Consider the following 7,949-nt stretch of genomic DNA (forward strand, 5'->3'; position numbering starts at 1 on the left):
ATTTTTGCTTAATATTAAAGCTTAGGTGTCCAAATATACTACAGTGAAGTTTTACTCTCATTTGCATACTATTTTTAGAATTATGACGTCACAAAGACCATCATATAATTGGGTTATTATGCTGTTTTGTGCAACACTGCAGTTTTTGAGATACTGTTACAGTTCCTTTAAAACAAATGAGTTCTTGGTTAAAAAAATACAATGTAGAACATTTCAACCATTTGATTGTTCAATGTGATCAAATAAATTTAAAGAAACAAGAACACAAAGCTTTGTTTTACATAATAATTACATGTTTTTATCAATTGATGGGTAATGTTGGAAAAAACATTAAAACATGAAAAGATTATGCAAAAATGGCAAATAACAAATTAAAATCTCAATAAGTTTTAACAAGACTAGAAAGATCATAAAAGGTCATATTGAAAAACTAGTTTCTACAATTTGATTTATTGTGTCCAGTCATTTTGCATTTACTGCACTTTCGAGTCAGTGAAGGAGATTCCATCTTGATGATGGGTTTACAGACAGCTGGTTTGGGGCAACTTTCCTTGTTCGCGCAATATGGAGCAACTTCTTCGTACAGATACCACTGCCTGTGTGCATCTAGACCCTTGGGAGGAATCGAAGTAGGAAGAGCATTTGGATCCACTGTAGCACCAGCTTTGAGGATGTTTACAGCCACCTCGGGACTATCTGCGTACTCTCGCAAGAACACAGTACCAGGATGGTCTTTGTCCATTCTAAAAAAAAATTCAAAGAAAAATGTAAAGATGATCTCAAATCTACGTCAATATTCCATGTGAAGTTTTTTTTATGACATATGTGCAAACATTTTCTTTATTGATCTCTGTTGAGTATTAAGTGCTCTGATAAGTTTGAATATATTAAGTTTTAGAGATCTGCATTGTGTATAGATAATGGACAAAAATACCTGAAATGATGGTAAGACTTCAGATGGGGTATTGGTTTAAAAATCCTCTTGAAGAAGGTAGCCCAGTCATAAAAGAAAAGGGGTGCATCAGGGTCATCAACTAACTGTGGAATGTTATGGCCATTCCTGGAAGATCTGGCTACACTGGTGGCAATTTCCTCTAATGTTTCAACTTTTGAGTGCCTCCATTTGACTTTCCATAAACCAAAATGCCAATCTGGGTTGAATTTTGTATGGCCTGCTTCCATCATTGAGAATTCAACTGATTCATGTAATCCAACTAATACTCTCCAAAGACCATACCTGTACAAACAATTCAAAATAAAGAAATTGCATGTTGCTCTAAATTTATGAATATATATTATAGACTACTAAACTATTATATACTATTATATACTTTTTTAATAACCAGAAGTTGTCTTTAAGGTATCGGTATATAGGCTAAGATGTTTGAAATAAAATTAAGGCCATGTAAAATTAATTCCTTGGTTCTCAGGCCTTTTTTCAAGAGATATGATGAGGGAAGGAGTCAGGCATTTTTTTTTTACTTTTTACTGACCCCAAAATTTATGAGGCAGCTTTTTACCTAAGAAAATGATGAGGAATGTGATTTGTTGTTTTTATTTTATTGATTTAGCAATAAAAAGGGTCAATGAAGCACCCTTAAAGGAGATGAGGGAGGGCCTGAGAACCAAGATAATATTTTTTTATAGCCTAACCTTGAACAAACAAAGCAATATAGTTGTCTATACTTAACACAAATATATCCTAATTTGAATGTATATTTTTTTTTACCTTTTAAAGGTATTGAACATATGTATTAAATGTTACCTTTCTTCCAAAATTTCAAAATTTTCACAATCACTATTTACCCTATGACTGTATTGTTCTTGTTTTGTCCACTGCAATTATCCATGTGAAGTTTAACATCAACTTCTCCAAGACCATGGTACATGAAATGGTGGTGCAGCATACTGGTTACTGTGTTTGCTCCTTTATTTGAGTGCTGAGCTTCATCCACGAGATAAAATATCTGGGTACCTACAAATTAACAACTGATGTATATTTTGGATATGGATTCCAGTATCAATGTTTTGTCACAAACAATAAATAAATAAATTTGAATGAAATAAATTATATGTTCTAAAATTTTAAGAAAATAATAATATCAATTAAATCAAAATATACATATACCTGATCCCTCGGAGCAAATGCCAAAGCATTGACATTTCCTTGGTGTTTTAAAAAACAAGGGCCCAACTTGCTGTGCGTAGTGAGGGTAATGCACCTGTTGCGCATAATCAAAACTGTAATGTCATTTGGCCTTCAAGGTACATGGTGGCTGGCCTAAAAAACAGAAAAGAGTGAAATCAAAAACAACTTGGTAATGACAATATTAAAAGATATATCTAATTGTTTATATCTATGCATTGTTTGACCCAAGTAGTTTCTCTAAAATATTCTCTGTCTGCCTTTAACAGTGTTTAAATTTAAACTTATTGTCGAACAAATAAAATTTAAATTATTTTTTTTCTTTTTAAACAGAAAATCAAATTTATTACGCAGTTTGATTAACAATTGCATTACCTCTCAATTGTTGTTCTGGACTGAGTTGGCTAAATATCGACTTGGCTGTAGCACACTGATCCCTGTAATGGTCCCTCTGTGTCTTCACATGGTCAATGTGTGTTTGATACTTGGTTAATAATTCCTCCTTTTCCTTTTCATTCAAGTTGCCACTAGCTGAAAGTGTTGTTGCAAAGGATTGGCATCTGTGGCAAAGGTCAGTTGCAGACTTCACTATTAGGATATTTGGACATTGCTCAAGCCAAATAGTTTTGAATTGTGATAAGGAGATTTTATTATCAGCATTAGATATTCCGTGTGAAAATAAAAATCCAAAAGTATCCAAAATAGATTTGAACAGACTTGTATTTTTATCAAGATTAATCGATTCCATTATTTACCATGATTAGCAGCATAGGTAATTACTGATAAGGAGGAGCACTGTAAAACACGTCTGGTCATCTTGAGAGCTTATCATATCATCATTATTAAATTCAAACGGCTTTAAAAAATGTACATAGAATAAAGGGAAACACATCTTGATATCAAAAGGTATAACCTGTTCTACAATCACTTAAATAATACATTATAAAAGTTTTGAAAAATACTGATATGTACTTGATCATCTGTTCAAATATTAATTTGTTTAGATTAAAATAAAGCTTTGCAAAACGTTTTTGATCGATTGTGGGAAATGTTTAGTTTTGTTGTTGTTTTTTTTTAAGAAAAGAATTCCAATTACTTTAATATTCAGTGGAAACATTTTCAGAAATATTAACAAGTCCAAAAAAAAATCTTTAAAAATCCCTATGTATTATTTATTTAAAACTTGGGTTTGATGGCCCTTAAAGCTATTATGGTTTAAATGAAAATAAAATTTAATTTGCAATCAAGTTATTTATAGAGCAAAACTTTGATCATTGAAGACAAAGTGTACGGTCGATGCAATGACCATTTACTTTCTATCATTAAGGTAAATGTTTACTTTTCTGTAATAAAGACTTTTCATTATATCACTCCCTCCCGCGTGAAAAGAAGGCGGGTATATAGTAATCGGGATGTCCGTCCGTCTAGCTGTACGTCCTACTGTCTGTTATAATTACGCTTTGGGGTATTCGTTTCTTATTCACAACTCCTTTCATACCGCCTAATGAAATTTGATGACACTTTCACAGAATCTTTATCACATATTGCCATTGTGCACCTTCTAATTTACTTTTGATCCGACACATATTTTGGGATTCGTATATATAGCTAAACATGGACACTGACATTATATTCATATGGGAGGCTGGAGTATCATTTTGTGAGCTAATTGCTCACAGTACCTCTTGTTTGAAATGTGTTTTCTCCTTTACTAAACAATAATTCGGAGCCATAGAAAAATATTTTTATGTAATTACAGTGGTGGATTTGTTGTTGCATATGTAGCATATGTGAACATAGAAATTTGATTTGAATTTCTTTGAATGTTCATATTTTTGTTTTAAAATTAGCTAAACGTTATGTACATGTATATGAAGCAAATTCATTTATATGTCTAGATGCTTTGCATTCCTCGTTATATGCGAAGAAATAGAGAAAATATGTAGTCGTTATTGAAAAGTATTTATTTGTGAAGCTAAGGAAAAGAAAAAAATGTCAATATCATTCAGAAATGAATTAATAAGAAATATTTGTTACTTAGTAAAGTAAAAAAAGAAATAATTCATATACTTTTTTCTGATTTTCATTCTATTCATTATAAAATATAAATCTATAATAGAAGATCAAATTTGGAAAAAGATCTATTAAAGATTGAAATAACAAATAAAAAATAAATTCTGAATTAATATAGTTCTATCTGATACGTATAGCGTTGAATAAATGGCTTATTTGCCAAAATTTATTTATCAAATGTTTCTTTTAAAAAATATAACAATTTTCAATAAAATTCTTAGAATTCTAAGTACTAGAGGTCACCAAGTAACGGAAGAAACATCTTATAGATTTTGAGTACAACTTGGAAAAGCTCAAGGAAGACGGAATCTTCCTTATTCCTGTGTCTCCACATTTTCCAAACGAGCGATGAGGTTAAAGTTTTTGGAACAGTTCAATTACCAATGAACTATAAAACCTATTTAAACAGAACTTGCTTAAATGATGTCAGAATAAAATCTATATGTTAAGAAAATATGATTTGAAATTTGCAATTCCTAAACTCATAACATTTGTGGAGGTGAGCTTCCTAATACTTGATTACCAATATATATATTCCAGAAATACTGCATGACCTAAGATGCACACGGATGTATTAAGAAGTTTCATTAATTTACTATCTGGCCTTATAATGTCTCCCATTTATGTATAAATTTACATTATTTACTCGAACAATCATTATTTTCATACATCTCTTCGCAGTGAAATGTTTGAGTTTGTTTAAATCGGTGCTTTGGTAAAGCAAAGGTTTTATGATAACATATATAAGTTGGAAAACCTTTTTAAAGCAGAACATATGGTGTTTTTTTACATATCGATATGATATAATTGTATAAATCATAGAAACTAGGGCTAGGGTGGAGTAGCAGTGGTGTTTTACCACCATTCATAACTTATGACGGGGTTATGCATGTATTCCGATTTCCTTTTTGAAAGAATTCCGATCAAGTAAACACTGGCATTTCTATTTTAAAAAAAAATTGATAATTCTAACTTTCCATGAAACAGAAGTCCAAGGATCATATATGTAGTGATAAAACTGCTAATTTCGACAAAATTAGATCTAGAAGAATTTATCTACATTCCAAAGTTTGAAATTCTAATTTCATTCGAAAATTTTACGATTTAGCGTAAGTAGAAGTTCTTATTTCAGTGCAAGATATAATTTTATCAACAAATGCGCGTGCTCTCTATCCGTATTCTTATGAGATTTAAAAGTATTATCAGTATAGAGAAAATAACAAATAACACGCAAGTAATATAAATACATAAATATCTATTGTTTGGCGTTGGTGTTCCTTGTTCAATATATAAGCAGCAAAGGGACACTAAGCAGGGAAGACCCAAAATTCAATATAATATATATGCATTATAAAAATACATGGGAAAATGATGACTTAAATATTTCTTACTACTCAGTGGTCATCATAAACATTTGTCTGCAATTTCTTATATCCATCAAAGGCCGATAGGTCATTTCATTCAACTAACAGGCAGGGGGTATAACATGGTTGAAAACACCTAGCGATGGGAACAAATTCTGACTGAAGAAGTATTCGTAAAACAAATCATTTAAAATAATTCATATCTTTATCATTCTCTCATATCCTAAACAATCTTCATCATAACACTCAAATCCATCCCGAACTTTCCGCTAAATGAATTTAAAAATGGATCAGTTTTTCTTTAATAAAAAAACTAGCTTACCAAAGAGCCTCTGATTATTTACATTGATTATAGAAAGGGAACAGCAATACATTTTTTCCCGTAATTTATTCTATTTTCTCTTAACATTTCATTATTAGCACTGTTCTTACAAGAAAAAAAATAATTGATGGGATCATAATATGGTTTTACAAAGTCACCACCATTTCTGCGATTTTATTTTTAAAATCCTAAAAAGTACATAATACCTGCCTGGAAATTTCAGTAACCTCTTTTCCAATTAGTATCATCTTGACTGTACAGCTGATAATGTAGACGATCTATATTCTGTTTTTGCTCGAAAGGAATTACTTGAGACTTGAACTAATTAAACATTTCACGACTCTAATTCATAGTCTACGATCAAAGTATAGTTAACGATACAGTGGCGGATCCAGAGGGGGGTTACGGGGGTTGCAACCCCCCCCTTTGGATTTGCAAAAAAGAAAGAGAAATAAGAAAGTTCCAATTTATTGTTGTGTTTTTACTATAGAAAATGTAAGGTGAAAGGCTAATGTTGTAATATATAAAGAAATTCGGTTGTAAAAACAAAATAAAACCCCATCCCTTTACAAAATAGGATTTTTCAGGTTCGGAGATTTATTTTCCTGCCTTTTTCAAAAATTTTCTGGTAATGTATACAAGTACTTTTTTCCCAGATTGATCAACGTCCCACTTTCAAAAACCATACTCCACCCTGTATCGATATTCTATTGAGTTATTTTACTATATGTATATGTACAACGTACGTTTCAACTGTTTTCGCCTTCAACCCCCCTTTTGAAAAATACTTCAACCCCCCCTTTGAAAAATTTCTGGATCCGCGCCTGCGATATCTTCTTTTAATATTGAGATAACATAATTTAAATAATATATTTAGATAATATTTTAGCATAATTTATTAACAACTAGGGTGAATCGGATTAAGCTTTAAAATATAATTTAAATTAACTATTTATCGCACAAATGTAGAAGTAATTAATTTACATAATTATCCAGCAAAGCACTCTGTCGACGAAAGCATGTAGTAAACAAAATACCTTTTTATGACCTACATGAACATGCTAAAAATATTTTTTGTCTGCAAACTTTAACTTGACGACATGACTTTTGAACCATGAAAGATAGAGAGCGGAATCAAGGTTTTTTGCGCCAACGTGCTTGCAATTGCAAGAGCGCGCACGTGCAACACGTGAAATGACCAATATAATAGATATAGTCGTAATTTTTCTATTTTTGATTATGTGCTTTGAAACTTATCATATTTGTATATATTAGTTGTATAGACATGATGACATGATCAACATTGCAAGTTAGATCTCAGGAACAGGCACGTGCGCTTCGCTCTGATTGGCTGAATCTAAAGTCTCAATATATTTTTGTTTTCTGACAAAATCCTTTGAAATTTTTACCATGGTCATTCATTATGAAGATCTACAGAATAATCATGAAAGAATGCGCATGTACACGTGCTGCAATCTGAACGGCTGAAACTTTGAATGCCTATAACTTTCTTAGTTTTCAACAAAACGGGATGAAAGAAAGCGACTCACTTTCTGCATAAAATGGCCCTATCGATATACCAATTAATTGATCATCACTTGATTTTCCATTTGAAGCATTAAAATAAAATAGAGACTTTGTGCTTTCTTATCCTATTAAAATTGTTCTCCTAAAAGTCCAGGTTTTGGAGAACTGGCTTTATGAAATTGCAATGTTCTTGATTTTTTTAGGTAAACGGGTATATTTGAGTACTTTCAGTGAAAAAAATAATATGAGCGCACTCTCTAATCTAAAAAATAAAACATGTTTTTTAATCCTCAGAGACAGTTCTATCATTTACTATTTGCATAGTTCACTAGTTTAGATCAGAGATTACGCTCTATATTAAATATCAAAAAATAGCTTTAAAAATTGGCAGTTTTTTTAGACTTTTTTTCAAAATATGAGGAAATTGACGCATTTCGTGACGTCATAATGCATTGACTAGCAAGAAAATTACGTCATTTTTGTAGAAACGCAGTCACCAAAGATCTAAGTGATATTC

General features: G+C 31.2%; 1 pseudogene; it reads right to left on the reverse strand.

Annotated features, from left to right (window-relative positions):
• Positions 1-328: 328 nt before the first annotated feature.
• On the reverse strand, positions 329-2,248 carry LOC134232606 (uncharacterized; annotated as a pseudogene).
• Positions 2,249-7,949: the final 5,701 nt, after the last annotated feature.

The sequence above is a fragment of the Saccostrea cucullata genome, unplaced genomic scaffold (assembly GCF_032062105.1).
Source record: "Saccostrea cucullata isolate Sc308-1 unplaced genomic scaffold, CSIRO_AGI_Scuc_v1 ctg4236, whole genome shotgun sequence".
NCBI lineage: Eukaryota > Metazoa > Mollusca > Bivalvia > Ostreida > Ostreidae > Saccostrea > Saccostrea cuccullata.